Source organism: Oncorhynchus nerka, linkage group LG2 (assembly GCF_034236695.1).
Source record: "Oncorhynchus nerka isolate Pitt River linkage group LG2, Oner_Uvic_2.0, whole genome shotgun sequence".
Classification (NCBI taxonomy): Eukaryota; Metazoa; Chordata; class Actinopteri; order Salmoniformes; family Salmonidae; genus Oncorhynchus; species Oncorhynchus nerka.
In genome coordinates, this window is record NC_088397.1 from 72,935,627 (window position 1) to 72,954,898 (window position 19,272).

At 42.9% G+C, this 19,272-nt stretch overlaps 1 pseudogene; it reads right to left on the reverse strand.

Annotated features, from left to right (window-relative positions):
- Window positions 1-137: 137 nt before the first annotated feature.
- On the reverse strand, window positions 138-18,272 carry LOC115131610 (myosin heavy chain, fast skeletal muscle-like; annotated as a pseudogene).
- Between the last annotated feature and the right edge of the window lie 1,000 nt (window positions 18,273-19,272).

Genomic DNA, 19,272 nt, shown 5'->3' on the forward strand with positions numbered 1-19,272 from the left:
GCCACCTACTGTACTGGAGTGTAAAGCCAGGCACGGTCGAAAGACATTAAATTATCTTCATTAGTCTTGTTCCTCTAGTAGTCTAAGAAGTGAAACACCACCATATACAGTCATTAAAAACCCACTACCCCATTCCACTACTTTGACCCTATCTCCTCCTGCACGATGCCAATAGCCTGGGAGGACGGGACACCACCCCTCAACACACCTTGTAACTCTTCTGAAGTCAAATCTCGTATACCCAAATACATCTCTGCAGCTGCCACTACAAAATATATTTTCTGTGATTCATGTTACATTTCTGCAGTACAGTTGATAACCATTGCTATGAACGCTAAGAAGCCAACCTAACTGAATAATAAATAGGCAAACTCTTTTGCCTATCCCTTTGTGCTGGCACAAATCTACTACTCTGCATACGACACCTTCTACACTTCTCTGACTCTGGCCACTTCAACCTGCCTCTTTCAGGAGGCGCTGTGTTGAAGCCACCGAACAGCAATTTTGGTACTCCTCCTCCACTGTAAAAAAATATATTAGAAGCTATAGAAATGCATTTATTCATTTGGTTTTGACATGTTTATTATATTACAGACACCTTAATGCATACTTTTGAATTATATGTGAACTAAACATACAAAAATAAATATAAAAACATTTTACTTTTAGAGTACTAATGTTACTGTCCCCACAAACACTTAAATGTGTGTCTTTTTGTCCTTGAAATGTTTTATTGAAATACTGTAGAATTCCATTAATTCCAGTGGAGGACTGCTCCTACTGGGGAGTCCCAATATGGCCGGTCGGTGGTTTCAAAGCCTCTCAATGGCCAATACATTGCACACGCAATCCAGGGTTTATATACATTATGGGATAAAAACAACAATGTAAATCAGGGGTCTTCAACCTTTTCTTGCACAGAGACCCCGCCCCAGGCAATTTAGCAACCTAGGGACCCCCAACCTATACAGCGCATTCGGAAAGTATTCAGACCCGTTCCCTTTTTCCACATTTTTCTACCGTTACAGCCTTATGTTAAAATTGATTAAATTACATGTCTTTCCTCATCAATCTACACACAATACCCCATAATGACAAAGTGAAAACAGGTTTTTAGATTTTCTTATGGAAATGTATTTTTTGTTAAACAACAGATACCTTATTTACATAAGTATTCAGATACTTTGCTAAGAGACCTGAAATTGAGCTCAGGTGCATCCTGTTTCCATTGATCATCCTTGATATGTTTCTACAACTTGATTGGAGTCAACCTCTGGTAAATTACAATTGCTTGGACACGATTTGGAAATCCACACACCTGTCTATATAACATCCCACAGTTAACAGCGCTTGTCAGAGGTCAAAGGAAGTGTCCTTACAGCTCCGAGACAGGATAGTGTCGAGTCACAGATCTGGGAAAGGGTACCAAAACATTTCTGCAGCATTGAAGGTCCCCAAGGACACAGTGGCACCATTATTCTTAAATCGAAGTTTTGGAACCACCAAGACTCTTCCTAGAGCTGGCCACCCAGCCAAATTGAGCAATCGGGGCCTTGGTCAGGGAGGTGACCAAGAATTAAATTATTTTTTACTTCAAGTTGAACCTTAGATAAGATTATGAAAACATATTTTCCCATAACCATCATTATTTACCAGGCCTATATACAGTACTGAGCAGACGCTGTAATCCAAAGGAGTTTACAGTCACTTGTGCATACATTTTACATATGAGTGGCCCCAGCAGGTTAAAACCCATGACCCTTTGCTTTGCAAGCACCATGCTCTCTGGGGCGGCAGGGTAGCCTAATGGTTAGTGCGTTGGACTAGTAACCGTTGCAAGTTCAAATCCCCGAGCTGACAAGGTACAAATCTGTCGTTCTGCCCCTGAACAGGCAGTTAACCCACTGTTCCTAGGCCGTCATTGAAAATAAGAATTTGTTCTTAACTGACTTGCCTAGTTAAATAAAGGTAAACATTTTTTTTAACTGAGCCACACAGGGCCACTACTTTGCTTTATGACTTAGTAATTGTAACAACTTTCTCTGTTACATTTGTTTTACCTAATAACAAATTTGATTTATTGATGATTATTTGAAACAAGTAGGTGCAAGTAACTAACACATAGTAAGTAATAGTAATAAGTTAATAATTTGAAATAAGTACCACAATGTACTGATTGATTTGATGGTAAAATATGTGTTAACTATGTCCCCAATACTAAAAAATCTGTAAAGGAATATGATACTCACAGCTTCCTCAGCCGCTCTCTTGTAGGCCTTCATTTCCAACTGAAGCTAGTCCACTAGATCCTGCAGCCTGCTCACATTTTCCTTCTCCTCTTCAGTCTGTAGAATTTACAAGAGTTGGAAATGTCCTGTCAAATACTCCACTGCAGTACATAATATCTTGTCTTTTTATAATCAATTAATCATGGTTATACCTGGTAGGTGAGCTCCTTGACTCTTCTTTCACATTTGCGAACACCTTTAATGACTTTACATTTACATTTACATTTAAGTCATTTAGCAGACGCTCTTATCCAGAGCGACTTACAAATTGGTGCATTCACCTTATGACCTCCAGTGGAACAGTAGTGCATCTAAATCTTTTCAGGGGGAGGGGGGGTGAGAGGGATTACTTTATCCTATCCTAGGTATTCCTTAAAGAGGTGGGGTTTCAGGTGTCTCCGGAAGGTGGTGATTGACTCCGCTGTCCTGGCGTCGTGAGGGAGTTTGTTCCACCATTGGGGGGCCAGAGCAGCAAACAGTTTTGACTGGGCTGAGCGGGAACTGTACTTCCTCAGTGGTAGGGAGGCGAGCAGGCCAGAGGTGGATGAACGCAGTGCCCTTGTTTGGGTGTAGGGCCTGATCAGAGCCTGGAGGTACTGAGGTGCCGTTCCCCTCACAGCTCCGTAGGCAAGCACCATGGTCTTGTAGCGGATGCGAGCTTCAACTGGAAGCCAGTGGAGGGAGCGGAGGAGCGGGGTGACGTGAGAGAACTTGGGAAGGTTGAACACCAGACGGGCTGCGGCGTTCTGGATGAGTTGTAGGGGTTTAATGGCACAGGCAGGGAGCCCAGCCAACAGCGAGTTGCAGTAATCCAGACGGGAGATGACAAGTGCCTGGATTAGGACCTGCGCCGCTTCCTGTGTGAGGCAGGGTCGTACTCTGCGGATGTTGTAGAGCATGAACCTACAGGAACGGGCCACCGCCTTGATGTTAGTTGAGAACGACAGGGTGTTGTCCAGGATCACGCCAAGGTTCTTAGCGCTCTGGGAGGAGGACACAATGGAGTTGTCAACCGTGATGGCGAGATCATGGAACGGGCAGTCCTTCCCCGGGAGGAAGAGCAGCTCCGTCTTGCCGAGGTTCAGCTTGAGGTGGTGATCCGTCATCCACACGGATATGTCTGCCAGACATGCAGAGATGCGATTCGCCACCTGGTCATCAGAAGGGGGAAAGGAGAAGATTAATTGTGTGTCGTCTGCATAGCAATGATAGGAGAGACCATGTGAGGTTATGACAGAGCCAAGTGACTTGGTGTATAGCGAGAATAGGAGAGGGCCTAGAACAGAGCCCTGGGGACACCAGTGGTGAGAGCACGTGGTGTGGAGACGGATTCTCGCCACGCCACCTGGTAGGAGCGACCTGTCAGGTAGGACGCAATCCAAGCGTGGGCCGCGCCGGAGATGCCCAACTCGGAGAGGGTGGAGAGGAGGATCTGATGGTTCACAGTATCGAAGGCAGCCGATAGGTCTAGAAGGATGAGAGCAGAGGAGAGAGAGTTAGCTTTAGCAGTGCGGAGCGCCTCCGTGATACAGAGAAGAGCAGTCTCAGTTGAATGACTAGTCTTGAAACCTGACTGATTAGGATCAAGAAGGTCATTCTGAGAGAGATAGCGGGAGAGCTGGCCAAGGACGGCACGTTCAAGAGTTTTGGAGAGAAAAGAAAGAAGGGATACTGGTCTGTAGTTGTTGACATCGGAGGGATCGAGTGTAGGTTTTTTCAGAAGGGGTGCAACTCTCGCTCTCTTGAAGACGGAAGGGACGTAGCCAGCGGTCAGGGATGAGTTGATGAGCGAGGTGAGGTAAGGGAGAAGGTCTCCGGAAATGGTCTGGAGAAGAGAGGAGGGGATAGGGTCAAGCGGGCAGGTTGTTGGGCGGCCGGCCGTCACAAGACGCGAGATTTCATCTGGAGAGAGAGGGGAGAAAGAGGTCAGAGCACAGGGTAGGGCAGTGTGAGCAGAACCAGCGGTGTCGTTTGACTTAGCAAACGAGGATCGGATGTCGTCGACCTTCTTTTCAAAATGGTTGACGAAGTCATCTGCAGAGAGGGAGGAGGGGGGGGAGGGGGAGGAGGATTCAGGAGGGAGGAGAAGGTTGCAAAGAGCTTCCTAGGGTTAGAGGCAGATGCTTGGAATTTAGAGTGGTAGAAAGTGGCTTTAGCAGCAGAGAGAGAAGAGGAAAATGTAGAGAGGAGGGAGTGAAAGGATGTCAGGTCCGCAGGGAGGCGAGTTTTCCTCCATTTCCGCTCGGCTGCCCGGAGCCGAGCTCCACGTCTCTGTTCAGCATCAACTTCACCCTCCAGTTCTTGGACCTTACCTTACTTTTCTCAGTTAAGGTCTCATATACAATGTAGCTTGCTCTACACCTGTATATGCTGTAATGTATAGTACATACCCTAGCCTCCAGTTGCTGGAGTTGTTTCTTTCCTCCCTTCATGGCCAGATTCTCAGCCTCATCCAGGCAGTGTGTCAGGTCCTTAACTGTGACCTCCGGGTTCTTCATCATCCTCTCCAGGTGACTGCTGGTGTCCTGCTCCTTCTTCAACTCCTCTGCCATAATGGCAGCCTGGAATAATATGTTGTGTACATTGATTATATGAACACTTCTGCAGTAGTTGTAAAAGGTAAATGATATGATAGTTACCGATGATGTATGAACAATTAAATGTCCAAACTATTTTTACTTATCACATTGTAAGATATTGATATTATATACAAAAGCCAGAACATGAAACTCACATCAGTAATAGCCTTCTTGGCCTTCTCCTCTGCATTTCTTGCCTCCTGGACGGTGTCTTCCATTTCATCTTGGACCTGAGTAAGGTCAACCTCCAGCTTCTTCTTAGTGTTGATGAGGCTGATATTCTGTATGAATTGGGGGCATTTAATCACATTGCAAAACATGATTGTACCTCACCCCATTTGTAACCGAGAGAAAGTTAATATTTTATATGTACCTGAGAGTGCAGGAGTCCTACACGCTCGCTGGCATCAACCAGCTCCTGCTCCGCCACTTTGCGGCCTCTCTCAGTCTGTTTCAGTTCTTCAATTTCAGCCATCATTAGGTTATTCCTGCGCTCCACCATAGATACCTGCTCCTTCATGTCATCTGCGACGTGGACGGCGTCGTCAAGTTGCAGTTGGGCATCCTGAGGATTATTGGAAAATGTATTTTAACAGCATCTAAAGAGAAAGAACAATCCATTTGGGACTCAATACAAAAATAAAGTTTATAACTTGAATGTTCCCTGGACATACCTCAGCTGTTTCTGGGCTTCAGCAGCCTGACGGTTGGCATGGCTCAGCTGAATCTCCATCTCATTGAGGTCTCCCTCCATCTTTTTCTTGACTCTAATAGCATCATTCCTACCCCTGATCTCAGAGTCCAGAATGCTCTGCATGGAGTCCATCACCCTCTGGCTGTTCCTCTTGATCTGCTCTATCTCCTCATCCTTCTCCGCCAGCTTCCTGTCAACTTCCCCTTTGATCTGGTTGAGCTCCAGCTGTATACGAAGAATCTTGGATTCCTCATGTGCCCGTGTGCCCTATAAAATTGAACAATAACCAAACCATTAAACAATGTAGTGATGTAGGAATGACATGTATATTATCATGATCACTTTGTTGAGATAAAAACTATTGTGGTGTACACCTCTGCTTCTTCTAGTGCAGCCGGGATTTCTGCCTTTTCATTCTCCACAGTCTTCTTTGCCTTATCCAGCTCATGGATGCTTTTTCCAGACTCACCAACCAGTTCAGTCAGGTCAGAGATCTCCTCTATTGAAATGAAAAAGGGAGGGAAATGAATAAGATTGTGGATTTGTATCCACACATACCAGTGCATAGATGGTGCATTGTTAAAAAGAGAGTGATTTATTTTAATTTCCCCATACGCTGCAGGTTCTTGTTCTCTCTCTTCAGTGTCTCCAGGTGGTCCAAAGCTTCTTCATATGAATTCTTCATCTTGAACAGTTCAGTGCTGAGAGAGCGAGCCTCTTTCAGAGACCCTTCTAGCTCTGCCTGGCCCTCCTCATACTTCTGCTTCCACTCGGCCAGAACCTGGGAGCACAGTTAAGTAAATGAATATGCAAGGATGAATAATGCATAGATTTGACTGTATTTCATTGATATCTTTGTCAAAACATTACCCTGTCAAAGTTCCTTTGCTTCTTGTCAAGCTGGGCAGCCAAAGCATTAGCTCTCTCCACATCAATCATGAGATCCTCCACTTCACCCAGGAGTCTCTGCTTGGTCTTCTCCAGAGAAGCACACTAGGAGTTTGTTTCTTCAACAACTTCCTGCGCATCTTGCAGATGCTGGGTAAGCTTTTTCCTGTAAAAATACAGAAAAAAACTCTAATTTTAGCCATTGTAGGTACTTTGGTGATTATGAAGATAGAGTGGTAGAATGTTTTTTAAATTACTTGGCATCCTCAAGCTCCTCAGTGCACTGAATGGCATCAGTCTCATATTTGGTTCTCCACTGAGCGACCTCGCTGTTGGCCTTGGACAATGCAAGCTGCAGCTCAGCCTTGGCCTCCTGCTCTTCCTCAAACTGCTCCCGAAGCAGATCACAGTTATGGCGGGCTGACTGCACACCATGGGCTAGGGCATTTTTGGCCTAATGGTCAGCAGTAACAAAACAAAAGTTCAAATTAAGCACTTCATCAAAATTGAACATTTATATGAATCACAAAGAGGCAGTATAGTAGAAGATGGCAGTTGACCTTCACTTCCTCTTCAATATGCCTCTTGAGTTCCTCAATCTGCTGTGTGTAAGCCTGCTTAGCCCTGGTCAGCTGTGAAACAAGATATTCTTTCTCCTCCATTTGACGACCAAGTTCACCTGATTGAGACAGAAAGTTGGAAGTTAGGTTTATTGGTATTATGGAAAACAAACAGAAATACTAACCTTCCCTTTTAAACTCACCATTCTCAGTCAGAAGCCTTGCTCTCTGAACATTTATGTCATTAAGTTGGTGGACATGCTCATCATTCTTTATCTTTCATTCACTCAGTTGATCTTCAAGGGTTCAGCACATTCTTTCTAGATTACCCTATCAAGAACGTTTAACAGGTTATTTTTCATTATTTTCATCAGGTTATTTTTTTTTAAATATTCTGGCAACCACATCCCCCACCTTTGCTTTGGCGATAGCTTCCATATTGCTGGAGAGGTCAACAATCTCCATTTTGTATTCACTCTTCTCCTTCTCCAACTTCTGTTTGACACGCTGGAGGTTGTCGATTTGCTCTCCCAGTTCTGCCACAGTGTCGGCCTGCTTCTTACAGAGAGCAGCAGTGGTGACCTCATGCTGCAGTGTGGACTCTTCAAGATCACGACGCAGCTTCTGGAACTCAGCCTCACGCTTCTTGCTCATCTCAATCTGAAAAGATGTTGCACCACCATCCTCTTCAAGTCTCTCACTGATCTCCTCAAGTTCCCTAGAGAGATCAGAGCTCTGCTTCTCAACCTTGGCACGAGCAGCACGTTCAGCTTCAATCTCCTCCTCCAGCTCCTCAATACGGGCCTGAAATATGCAATGGATTTAAATGTTTATTTGCTTAAAACATGACATATGTAAGATAGGGCTCCATAATGTATCTATGTTATTCATCTTTTTCGTTGTGGCATATTGAACTGACAGATCACCTGGAGTTCTTTGATTTTCTTCTGAAGCTGAGCACCAAATGCCTGCTCATCTTCAATTTTGCTGAGAAGTTGGCTTGTCTCAAAGTCTTTCGTGTTTTGGATAAAAAAGTATATATTAAAATATATATCAGGCGATCCCTTCTAGAGAATGGTTCAAAAACTGCTTAGATTTTAAATGTACTTCTTGATCTTCTCATCATACTGCTGCTTGTCATTCTCCAGGTCCATCAAGGACTCCAGGGCCAGTTTCAGATCTCCTTCAAGCTTCCTCTTGGCTCTCTCAAGGTCCATGCGGACCTTCTTTTCTTGCTCCAGGGTACCCTCCAACTAGACCACACAAGAACAGTTTCACAATATTAAGTAAACAGTACATTTATTTTATTTCCTTGGATAATAACATGAAGCTGTTTTAAGAGTTTGGTCTTGGCCTTGGTCAGAGTGTTGACTTTGTCTTCCTCTGCCTGGAGATCATTAAGGACCTGCTGGTGTGCCTCTTGGAGGGCTTTCTTCTCCTTGGTTAACTTGATAATGCACTCATCTTGAGAAAACATCTCTTCTGTCAGGTTTTTAACCTAAATTGAATTATTTCATATAAAATCATCAATGCTTTGTCTTTTACATTTAAAATTAATACACAACTTCACAACCTCGTCATAAAAGGTCAACCTTATTTTCAGTGACATGTTTCTCTTTCTCCACTTTGGCCAAGGTGAGCTCCAAGGCATCAATGTATTTCTTAAGCTCAGAGCACTCATCCTCCAATTTTCTCTTTTTGGCAGTCAGCTCAGCATTGATCTCCTCCTCATCCTCCAACCTCTCAGTAATCTCTTTGAGTTTGGCTTCCATCTGGATCTTACTCTTGATGAGTCCCTTACATCTTTCCTCAGCATCAGAGAGAGTATTCTCTTCCTACAGCAGATAAAATATAAATTAAACAACACTGGAAATCAAAGGCAAATTAAATGACATAAAAAATAATTGTATTAAACAAGCAATTTGTTAACTTATAGATGCTATCTGTAGCTGCAGGTCATTATTTTTCATGCAGAAGAGAAACCATTTTCTCCTCTAGTCCTTTTATTTTGGCCAAGGCCTTTGCCAGATCCTCCTTAATTTTCTCAAAGTTTTCCTTCATTGCGGCCATCTCTTTTTCAGCTTCTGCTGATTTTAAAAGAGGCTTGATCTTGAAGTACAGCTTCATCCATGGCCAGTGTTTTACGTTCATAAATGAGCAGATGTTGTATTGAATGGAGTAAATTGCTTCTCTGTTAATAATAATCATTTAAAAAATAGTTTTGGGGGGATTCTCTTCACTGGCTCAATATAACATGCTCTATAACAATGTTTCTGAATGATGGTCCTGGGGACCCAAAGGGGTGCACATTTAGTTTTTTGCCCTAGCACTACACACCTGAATCCATTAATTAACTCATCATCCAACATTTGATAAGTGGAATCAAATACCGATTATAGCTACCTATTAGCACCCCACAGTTTCCATTTTCAAAATAATACACCTTATTACATCATAATAAAGAATAATACAGATGCAGATACCCTGAACAGAGCCGACACAGTCTAGAAGGAACCACCCTTCTTCTTTTTGCTTCCGCCTCCTTTTGCAGCATCTGTTTACAAATGTGTTAGGCCAGTTATTTTTCATCCCAATTAGATGAAAACGAATATTGACTCATGTATATTATATACAGTGGGTCAATCTAAAGAATAGTGTATTGTATATGTATATAGTCATATATAAATCCAGTATACTGACATTTCCAGTAATACTAATGCTATTTAATTCAAATGACCACTTCTAACGCAGTGCTTTATAATCATAAACTATATAACAAGGGAAGGGGTAGATAAAGTTTCCTTCTGTAGTATGAGCAATTCTGGATACCATGGGATGTACCGGTTGCTTGTGAAGCTGCTGCTCCTACATAAAGCATAGCCAACAGTTTGACTGAGGACTTCTGGTACAGCTGCACAACAGAGTCGTTCAGGGGGTCCTTATTCTTGTCCAGCCAGCCTGTGACATTGTAGTCCACAGTACCAGCATAGTGCACCAGGGCAAAGTGGGCCTCAGCCTTGCCTTTTCCAGGTTTAAGTTTCTCAAAAGCTTTGGTTTTACCAAGATGCTGGTCATATAGCTTGCTCTTGAATGTAGTGTCTGAAGCCTTGGGGAAAATGCACTCCTCTTCAAGGATGGAGAATATGCCCATTGGCTGTTCGTGACAAGACAATGTGAAATATTAAACTGATAAGCAGACATGTCTGTTATTGTATTGTCTGCCTTTTTAAGATCTCACCTACCTTCTCTATAAGCTCAATGCAGGCCAAGTCCATCCCAAAGTCAATGAACTCCTATTCAATTCCCTCTTTCTTGTACTCCTCTTGCCCCAGTAAAAACATGTGGTGGTTGAAAAACTGTTGCAGTTTATCATTGGTGAAAGTTGATGCAAAGTTGCCCCAAGCTATTGTACTAATGTTCAAACACAGAAAGTGCAAATTAATTACTTAAAAATCATACAATGTGATTTTCTGGATTTTTGTTTTAGATTCCGTCAATCAGAGTTGAAGTGTACCTATGATAAAAGTTACAGACCTCTACATGCTTTGTAAGTAGGAAGACCTGCAAAATCGGCAGTGTATCAAATACTTGTTCTCCCCACTGTAGGTACGTAGTTGCTAAGGACATCAGTGGCTTAACAGCGTGATTTGCCAAGGCAAGAAACAATGAGCGCAGCCCTATCCAGAAATCTGGTAGTGACTTCTGATTAAATTTAATTTCCACAGAATCGCTTGTTGCAATTTTGATGAGGCTCTCTTGTTCAGATATCGGTAAGTGGACTGGAGGCAGGGCATGAAAGGGATAATTGTAAGGGTTTTCTTCTGGTGAAAGAGAGGCGGACCAAAATGCAGCGTGGTGGTTATTCATGTTTTTAATAAAGACGACTATACATGAACAGACTATACAAAACAAGAAAAGTGAAAACCTAAACAGTCCTATCTGGTGCAAACACAGAGACAGGAACAATCACCCACAAAACCCAACACAAAACAGGCTACCTAAATATGGTTCCCAATCAGAGACAATGACTAACACCTGCCTCTGATTGAGAACCATATCAGGCCAAACATAGAAATAGACAAACCAGACACACAACATAGAATGCCCACCCAGCTCACGTCCTGACCAACACTAAAACAAGGAAAACACATACGAACGATGGACAGAACGTGACAATAATGAATCCAGTTGTTCGTGTTGTCCGTTTCGGGAAAGTACCTGCGTAATTGCGCACCCAGCTCACTCAGGTGCTTCGCTAAATCACATTTGATATTGTCCGAGTGTTCATTTGTCTTTATTAAAAACATTATGGACACTTACCACGCTGCATCTTGGTCCGATCCTTACTCCTCTTCAGACGAAGAGAAGATCTGCCGTTACAATAACTCATGCATTGATGGAAAGACGTGTGTTGTCCTTGTTAATGCAGACAGAAAAGAGCTCCATCTTCTTAATCATAGCCTCAATTTTATCCCGCACATTGAATATAGTTGCGGAGATTCCCTGTAATCATAGATTCAGATCCTTCACGCAATAAAAAACATCACCCAGATAGGGCATTCGTGTGAGAAACTCGTCATCATGTAAGCGGTCAGACAAGTGAAAATGATGGTCAGTAAAGAAAACTTTAAGTTTGTCTCTGAAATTTAAAAAAACGTGTCAATACTTTGCCCCTTGACAACCAGCGCACAACTGTATGTTGTAAAAGCGTTACATGGTCGCTGCCCATATCATTGCATAATGCAGAAAATACACAAGAGTTCAGGGGCTTTGCTTTAAAACTTCTCATCGCTTAGATCCCGCTAATGGGATCGATATGACAACAGCCAGTGAAAGTGCAGGACGCCAAATTCAAAACAACAGAATCTCATAATTAAAATTCCTCAAACATACAAGTATTTTAAACCGTTTTAAAGATAAACTTGTTGTTAATCCCACCACAGTGTCCGATTTCAAAAAGGCTTTACGACGAAAGTACACCAAACGATTATGTTAGGTCAGTACCTAGTCACAGAAAAACACAGCCATTTTTCCAGCCAAAGAGAGGAGTCACAAAAAGCAAAAAATGGAGATAAAATTAATCACTAACCTTTGATGATCTTCATTACATGACACTCATAGGACTTCATGTTACACAATACATGTATGTTTTGTTCAATAAAGTTCATATTTATAACCAAAACTCTCAGTTTACATTGGCGCGTTATGTTCAGTAATGTTTTTCTTCCAAAACATCCGGTGATTTTGCAGAGAGCCACATCAATTTACAGAAATACTCATCATAAATGTTGATGAAAATACAAGTGTTATGCATGGAAATTTAGATAAACTTCTCCTTAATGCTTCTCCTTAATGTGTCAGATTTCAAAAAAGCTTTACTGAAAAAGCACACCATGCAATAATCTGAGTACGGCACTCAGACACAAAAACAAGCCATACAGATATTCGCCATGTTGTGGAGTCAACAGAAGTCCGAAATAGCATTATAAATATTCACTTACCTTTGATGATCTTCATCATAATGCACTCCCAGGAATCCCAGTTCCACAATAAATGTTTGATTTGTTCGATGAAGTCCATCATTTATGTCCAAATACCTCCTTTTTGTTCGCGACAAATCCAAATCCACGACGCGCAGGCCAGACAATTTTTTTTTTTTTAATCCATTACAGTTCGTAGAAACATGTCAAACGATGTATAGAATCAATCTTTAAGATGTTTTTAACATAAATCTTCAATAATGTTTCAACAGGAAAATTCATTTGTCTTTAGAAATGCGATGGACCGCAGCTACCTCTCACGGGAGCGCACCTGAATGAGCTCATGGCACTCTGCCAGACACCTCTCAATCAGCTCTCATTCCCCCCTCCTTCACAGTAGAAGCATCGAATAAGGTTCAAAAGACTGTGGACATCTAGTGGAAGCCTTAGGAAGGGCAATATGACCCCATAGACACTGTATATTTGATAGGCAATGACTTGAAAAACTACAAACCTCAGATTTCCCACTTCCTGGTTGGATTTTTTCTCAGGTTTTTGCCTGCCATATGAGTTCTGTTATACTCACAGACATCATTCAAACAGTTTTAGAAACTTAAGCGTGTATTCTATCCATATCTACTAATAATATGCATATATTAGCAACTGGGCCTGAGTAACAGGCAGTTTACTCTGGGCACCTTATTCATCCAAGCTACTGAATACTGCACCCAGCCATAAGAAGTTTTAACAAAGTTAACCATTTTCACTGTCATGCCCAAAATGTATTTCAATCTGTCAGGCATCCCCTTGGCAGCAAGAGCCTCTTGGTGGATGCTGCACTGTACCCAAGTGGTGTTGGGAGCAACTGCTTGCACGCGCATTACCATTCCACTATGTCTCCTTGTCATGACTTTTGCACCATCAGTATAGCTACCAACACATGTTGACCACCAAAGTCCATTTGATATCACAAAGCTGTCCAGTACTTTTCAAATCTCATGTTGTCCTGGTTTTCAGTGGTTTGCAGAAGAGGATGTGTTCCTTAATTGACCCCCCATAAACGTTACGGACATACTGTACATCAGGAGCTGTGCCAGGCCCACCACATCTGTTGACTTATCCGGCTGTAACGCATATAATTCACTGGCTTGTATTCAAAGCAGTAATTGTTTCAAAATATATCCTGCCATGTCACTGATGTGTCGTGAAATAGTGTTGTTTGATGAAGACATTGTCCGTATAGTTTTTTTGGCCTTTTCCTCCAACATTGTCCCAACCATATCCGCGGCAGCAGGAAGAATGAAGTCCTCCACAATAGTATGGGGTTTGCCTGTCCTAGGTAGCTCACCATATAAGACGCTTCTAGCCCCTTCTTATTAATGGTATCTGTTGCTTTTATACATGTCTTACTACTCGAAAGTCACCTTTATTCTCACTCAAAAAACTCCTGTGGCTTATTTTTCAAATGGTCATGTTTCGTTTCTAAATTTCTGCTTATGAGTGAAGGTTTCCCGCGAGAGAGTAACGGATAATGTGATTGTATGTTAATTATTTGACTAGGCTACCTGTATTTGACATTGTGTTGTTATTTTGCTGAACACTAGATGGTTTCATTTTATTTTTGACATTGAAATGAGGCTACTCAGGGGAGAAAAAAAACCTCACCCAAACATATAGCCCTGTTGGAGAATATAAATGTACTGTTTGAAAATGTGAAAAAAAAATGTAAATCACGTTTTTATTTGGCGTACCCCCGACGGCATTGCGCGTACCCCATACCCCAGTTTGGGAATAACTGGCCTAATGCATTGAGCCTCACTGTAATGTAAGTGTGACTTTTCAGCATCCAGCTGTAGAACACCCTATGCTCAAACTCCCTGATGGCTGCGCAGTTACCTTCACATTTTGGGTTGGAATGTATGTGAATGAATGTTTCTATTGGTACTTTTGTTTTCAAAACTGTGCAGTTGAATCTGTACATAAACAGTAACTACATGTTGTAACTACTGCTGATCTTCCCTGCAATGTGAAAGTAGTGTAAGCCCACAGCTGCAGCCAATGAGAGAGAGAGAGAGAGAGAGAGAGAGAGAGAATTTAAGCATCTGTGTGCAAGCAAGTGTCTGTGTAGGCCTATGTGCATTTGGAGCTGGAGCTGATGTGGTAGTGAGGGAGAGAGTATGACACAAACTACCACATGTGCTAAGATGAGGAATACATTTGTGGTGTAGAAGACTGTCAGCATCAAGACCCAGTGACGGCGAGTAGCATAATAACCACAGTCTGACAGGCATGTCTGTTATCATCATGTCTAAATATAGCATGACAACAATTGTCCAGAGAGAGTCCAGATAGTGTACATTCAACTTTGCAGTATGACCATTGGTGAGTATAGAGTATACTAGGGGTGTAAGGTACACATATTGGTAGAAAACCGTTCGGTATGGAGACCTCGGTTCTGCCCCACTGTGAACCCATATTTATATATTTAATGTTTTTTTCTTTTTTTTAACACTAGCCCTATAGGCTATGCCTACACTGCATTGAAAAAAACATTGTTGGATATTCCGTTAGAACAACTATAGTCTATGCGCATGTTGTAATCAAAATTCAATTCTTAATTGGTGCATTTCACACTATCCTTACCTTGAGGCGCACTTTGAGAACATTTTGGCTTCCCAGTAGAAGCCAAAATGTATTGAATTTAGTAGGATATAAACTAAATGTATTGCATTTATTAGAACATTAATGAATTTTCCCAAGATGGTGATGAGACGTGAACAAAATGCAGAAGTGATTCATATTTTCCTTTAACTTTCTGAAGAGGCAACGGTGCGGGAATGACACTATCTGTGTGTGTGCCTTTGCCTGTCACTATGCAGCTGTTAGCAATAATGACAACAGTCTTCTGGTAGATGTAAAGGCTTTCCCAAAAACCTTCTCAATTAAGAGTTGTCATGACTATCCTGTGACGATCTGAAGGATCAGGTTACAGTGGGTCTGCTCTATAGCGTGCTCTCTCTCGTAGAGGGAGAGAGTGTGAAGTCGGCTGTTTTTTGGCGGTCGTAAAATATGCTGCCTCTATGCTCTGTAGTGTTTCAGATTGGAATGTAAACCGTGGAACACAGAGACACACTTGAACATAAAAAGTTGGAATAATTCAACAATATTTCTATTTTTGAGAATGTGGGAGTGGTCCGTGGACACTTAAGAGACAGTCATGTAGAATATTTTTCATTTGGTGATCTCATGAAGGGCAAGAAACGCACATTACTGTGTCTTTGTTTGTGTATACTTCTCAATTATGGGGTTTACATCTACATGTTGTGAAACGTATATGATTACACATGAAACTATTTGTGAAAAGACGTGATGTTACTCCAAATGAGAGCATGGATTTTCATATCAAGTTTAACTAGTCAGTGGCCACGCTACCGTGAATACAGACATTTACATCGGCATCATGGAATGCCCCCTTCTTCCACAGAGTATAAAACCACCCATGACAAAATGCAAATTTTATGCCAAAGAGACCCATGGTAAGCCAGACGTCTCGAATGGTTAAGGAGATCAAAAAACATGAAGCAGTAGCTACATGTTGAAATGGTTGGCAACTCTACAGAGTAAAAAACACAGGGATGAGGTCCCCTCATTGAAATGGCTATGAAATCTACAAATTAAAGAAGAATTATTCAGACTGCAGCTGTTTAAATACCTTAGTCTGGAAAACCCTTCCGATCTAAGAACATTTCCGAATGGTATTCTGAAGTATCCATTATAACAACTACAACCACGAAGTCCTTGGGACTTCTGTGTAATGCAACCATAGAATCTCTGATGAACTATTATCCAGCAGACGGACCGGCAATAGCAGAGAGGGACAACAAACGCATACAACTCTTATATATGTCAATTGCAATTTATTTTCGAATGAGCGGCTGTTCAAGTTAAAGGTGTAGTTATCAACTGTATGTACTTGAATCCACTCTTTCCCACTCTTGAGCGGTCCACACCCACTTTCCTTTGTCTACCGGTTTCGTCCGCTAGGGACTTTTTCTTTGTATCATGTAGTAACCAATGTATGACCTATTGTGTGTGTGTTTATGTAATTCTGTGATTTATGGGCCTCCCAAGTGGTGCAGTGGTCTAAGGCACTGCATCGCAGTGCTAGCTGTGCCACTAGAGATTCTGGGTTCGAGTCCAGGCTCTGTCACAGCTGGCTGAAACCGGGAGACCAATGGGGCGGCGCACAATTAGCCCAGCGTTGTCCGGGTCAGGGAAGGGATGTCAGGGATGTCCTTGTCCCATCGCACACTAGGGACTCCTGTGGCTAGCCGGGTGCAGTGCACGCTGACCCGGTCGCCAGATGTATGGTGTTTCCTCGACACATTGGTGCAACTGGCTTCCACAGAATAATAATATTATGTGATTGATTAAGTTATTTAGTAAATAAATAATTAAGACAATTTGTATATTGCTGATTCATGATTCTATGCTAGGGTTGGTGCAGATATCCAAGGGATTGTGACGTTCAGTAATGAGACCGATGAGGTGAAATTAATTAATAAGTGCCGTTTTCTATAAGATATAAAAATATAGGAAAAGTTCATTCAGGAAATAAAGACTCTAAACATTTTCCCATGGTGCCCCGACTTCCTAGTTAATTAAAGTTACATGATTAGTATAATCGTGTAATTAAATTACACTTAGAAAATGTATTTGATAATATAGTCTTCACATTTAATGACACAACACGACAATGTTAACTACAATGTAGTCTATGATTACCTGGCAGAATGATATCATGAGTATTCACATCAATCCAGTTGTGATTTTTTTTCACAATTTTTTTCACAAGGCATCATTGTAATAACAAACAATAAATGTTACTGGAAAAATACCAAGGCAATCACATGCATGCTACAGACAAACAAATGAAAGGTAATTTTTTCCCAGACCTCCAAAATGGTCTCCTGATGTGGTTTAAGCATTGTTGTGGATTATAATCTCCAAATTTGTTGTTTTTCTAGTTTTAGAAAAGCTTGATTTTGAGAGTGAAAATATAACAAAAGTGAGAAAAATCTGAAACCTGGAAAAACAAAATGGAGAAAGCGGAATTAGGCAAAAAAAAAAGTAAAACAGGCCCAACAATATATGGTTCATGATCTATTTCTGGGTTAGTTTGACATTGTTTGCTAAAACAAAAATTAACTCCTGTAACTGTTTTCAATAACCGCTCAACCCCTCAATTACATGCATGATATACAATAGGATCTCACAAATTTCAATTTTCTACTGTCCAAGAGTAAACTATGTGTCACGGCTGGTTGAAGGACTGGACCAAGGTGCAGCATGGTAAGCGTACATTCTCTTTATTGAAAATGACGCAGACAAAACAAAGAACAAAACCAAACCGTGAAGGTTTGGGCTATGTGCCCTGAACAAAGACAAAGTTAACTTCCCACAAAACAGTTGGAGGAAAAGGGTACCTAAGTACGGTTCTCAATCAGAGACAACGATAGACAGCTGTCCCTGATTGAGAACCATACCAGGCCAAGACATAGAAATACAAAACGGACATAGAATGCCCACCCTAGTCACACCCTGGCCTAATCAAAATAGAGAATAAAAAGCCTCTCTACGGCCAGAGCGTGCGGACTCCAGCCACAAAACCTGACTCTAATGGGAGGGTCCGGGTGGGCCTTCTTACGGCAGCGGCTTGGGTGCGGGACCCTCGCAGCAGGCCCAGGACTGAAGACCCTCGTAGAGGGCGCCACTGGACCCATTATTCCACCTCGCTGCACTGGCCTGGCTACTGGGAGCATGCAAACAGGTAAGGTTGGGCAGGCTCGATGCTCAAGAGCACCAGTGCGCCTGCACGGTCCGGTTTATCCAGTGCTACCTCCACACACCAGCCCTCCGGTGGCAGCCCCCCGCACCAGGCTGTCTCTCCGTCTTCTGCGTACAGGTGCTTCCTCCTCTCCAGTGCTGTCAGAGTCTCCCGTCTGTCCTGAGCCGCCGGAGTCTCCCGTCTGTCCAGAGCTGCTAGAGTCTCCCTTCTGGCCAGAGCTGCTAGAGTCTCCCGTCTGTCCAGAGCTGCTAGAGTCTCCCGTCTGTCCAGAGCTGCTACAGTCTCCCGTCTGTCCAGAGCTGCTAGAGTCTCCCGTCTGTCCAGAGCTGCTAGAGTTTCTCGTCTGTCCTGAGCCGCCAGAGCCACCAGCCAGCCAGGACCTGCCAGAGCCATCAGTCAGCTAGGAGCTGCCAGAGCCGCCTGTCACGCCGGCGATGCCGGAATTGCTCCTCAGTCCTGAACTACCCCTCAGTCCGGAGCTGTCCTTCAGTCCGGAGTTGCCCTCAGTCCTGAGCTACCCCTCAGTCCTGAGCTACCCCTTAGTCCTGAGCTGCCCCTCAGTCCTGAGCTGCCCCTCAGTCCGGAGGAGTTTGTTCAGTCCAGAAGCATCCTTCAGTCCAGAGCTGCCCCTCAGTCCAGTGGGGCCCTTTAGCAGGGTTGCCAGTCCTATGTCGGCGGCAAGGGCCGCCGCTCAAAGGACGCTACTAAGGTGAACAAAAACTATGGTGGAGTGGGGGCCACGTCCAGCGCCAGAGCCGCCACCGCGGACAGATGCCCACCCAGACCTTCCCTATAGGTTCAGGTTTTGCGGCCAGAGCCCACACTTTGGTGCGGGGAGGGGGGGGTACTGTCACGCCCTGACCATAGTTTGCTTTGTATGTTTCTATGATTTGAGTGGGAATTCCATGTCTAGTTTGTCTGTTTCTGTGTTTGGC